This window comes from Propithecus coquereli, unplaced genomic scaffold (genome assembly GCF_000956105.1).
Source record: "Propithecus coquereli isolate 6110/MARCELLA unplaced genomic scaffold, Pcoq_1.0 Scaffold98, whole genome shotgun sequence".
In the NCBI taxonomy this organism is placed as follows: Eukaryota; Metazoa; Chordata; class Mammalia; order Primates; family Indriidae; genus Propithecus; species Propithecus coquereli.
In genome coordinates, this window is record NW_012156173.1 from 6,613,933 (window position 1) to 6,616,596 (window position 2,664).

At 35.3% G+C, this 2,664-nt stretch overlaps 1 protein-coding gene across 1 annotated transcript in view; it reads left to right on the top strand.

Moving 5' to 3' along the window:
- The window catches only part of PEX7 (peroxisomal biogenesis factor 7), a 109,690-nt gene that overhangs the window by 66,964 nt on the left and 40,062 nt on the right, over positions 1-2,664 (top strand). The gene's annotated exons all lie outside the window — the stretch shown is intronic.

The window sequence follows — 2,664 nt, forward strand, 5'->3', positions numbered from 1 at the left end:
TATATTTTACTTTTGAGGTAGATGTGTATATTCTAGATTTTATTCATTGTATCATTTTTTTTTATTTCCCCATGGATTAGAAAAATTAGAAGCAAACAACATATAAGCCATTTAATCAGGGATGACTTTGTGCAGTTAAGCAATGCAGACCATTTTTTTAATAATGCAAAATATAATCCTTAAATTTTTTTAGTTTGTTTTTTCTAAGGAGAACAATATACATCTAACTGGCCCATTACAACGTAGCGTACATAAAAACTAAAAGTAAAAAATTCTCCATTTTGGCTTGGAGAGTAAAACTGCTACCATATTGTTTCTTTCTTATAGACTATCCTGGTACAGAGTGCTAAGTTTATTTCCTAGACATGAGGATTTTCAGGTCCTTTTCTTGCCCTAAATAAAAACATACTGGGTGTGTTTAGTCACTATTGTGCTTGTCTCAGTGTGAAGATTGAAATTTTCCTCTTTAAGTAGATCTAAAAGCATTATCGTGTTGCAGCATTACTTCTTGTATTCCTTCAGTTTGAATGGTTATTCTGCATTATTATGGTTTAAAAAATATATAAAGATGGTAACAGTAAAAAGCAGTGTATTTTTATTTGATTTATCATTATGAGCACATTGTCACGGAGCATGTAAGTGGTGTGATGGAAAGTGATCAAGTTTTCCTTTTTTACCAGGTGATCAGACTCTGAGAATTTGGGATGTGAAGGCAACAGGAGTCAGAATAGTGATTCCAGCACATCAGACAGAGATTTTGAGTTGTGACTGGTGTAAATACAATGAGGTATAGTGTATGGCTCTACCCTGAGCTGTCGTCCTTCCTAATGTTAAAATGTTCTAGATTTTATTTATCTTTGTTTATATGGACTTTCGTGGTGTTCGTGAACCATTAAGTTAAATTCAGTCCCTTTCATTTCTAATTAATAATTGTGACTGACCTGCATGAGCATTAATTGGATTTAAGTGGTCATAAAACAGGCCGAATACGAAACAGAAATTCTCAAAGTTCAACAGTGCAGCCTTACTTGTTTGTTTTGGGAAATTGCTTTACAATTTATATAATTTTTTTTTACTTTATTGCTCTTAACCCTGACACTTTGTATCATCTTTTGCTTTCAGTTCTTTTTCACTTTGCTAGTCAGGCTGCTGAACTATTTGTAACTTCATTTTTAATTTGACAGTCCATCAGTTTTTAAAATCTTCTGTTTCATCCTTTTTAAGCTTAACCAATTTTCATGCTTCTGTAAGATAGCAGTGTGCATGTGTAACATTTTTTAAATTTTCATCTAACCACATGAGTATATGAATTAGAGATAGAAATGGATTAAATATGTGCTAATATACTACAATCATGCTCCACATAATGATGTTTTGGTCAGTGACCACCAAATATATGAGGGGGTATCATAAATAAGATTATAATGGAGCTAAAAAAATCCTATTGCCGGCTGGGCGCGGTGGCTCACGCCTGTAATCCTAGCACTCTGGGAGGCCAAGGCGGGCGAACTGTTTGAGCTCAGGAGTTCGAGACCAGCCTGAGCAAGAGCGAGACCCCATCTCTACTAAAAATTAGAAAGAAATTAATCGGACAACTAAAAAATATAGAAAAAATTAGCCGGGCATGGTGGCGCATGCCTGTAGTCCCAGCTACTCGGGAGGCTGAGGCAGAAGGATTGCTTGAGCCCAGGAGTTTGAGGTTGCTGTGAGCTAGGCTGACGCCACGGCACTCACTCTTGCCCGGGCAACACAGTGAGACTCTGTCTCAAAAAAAAAAAAAAAAAAAAAATCCTATTGCCCCTGAAGACTTTGCAGTGGGACAAGATGTGGAGATGGAAGACAGTGATATTGGTGATTCTGACCCTGTGTAAGCTTAGGCTAATGTGTGTGTCTGTGTCTTAGTTTTTAACCAAAAAGTTGAAAAAGTAAAAAAAAAAAAAGAATTTACAAATAGAAAAAAGCTTATAGAGTAAGGATATAAAGAAAGAAGATATTTTTGTACAGCTATACAATGTGTTTGTATTTTAAGCTTAGAGTTATTACAAGAGTAAAAAAGTTAAAAAAATTAAAAAGTTAATAAAGCAAAAACGTTACAGTAATCTAAGGTTAATTTACTATTGAGGAAAGAAATTTTTTTTTATAAATTTAGTGTAGCCTAAGTGTACAGTGTTTATAAAGTCTGCAGCAGTGTACAGTAATGGCCTAGGCCCTCACATTCACTCACCACTCACTCACTGACTCACCCAGAGCAACTTCCAGTCCTGTAAGCTCCATGCATGTGTGAGGGCCCTACACAGGTGTACCATTTTTTATCTTTTGTACTGTATTTTTATGGTACCTTTTCTGTTTCAACATTTTTAGATACACTAATACTTATTACCATTATGTTATAGTTGCCTAAAGTATTCAGTCCACTAACATGCTGTACAGGTTTGTAGCCTAGGTGGAATATGCTGTAGCCTACATGTAGACTAGGCTATACTTCTAGGTTTGTGTAAGTACACTCTATGATGTCTGCACAACAATGAAATCACCTAACACTGCATTCCTCAGAACATATCCCCATTATTAAATGACGCATGACTATTTATGTGCCTGAAGTGGTCTGTTGCCTGTGACAAATAGGTAAAATGTATACCTTGTTTTTTTTTTTTTCAGCTTTAA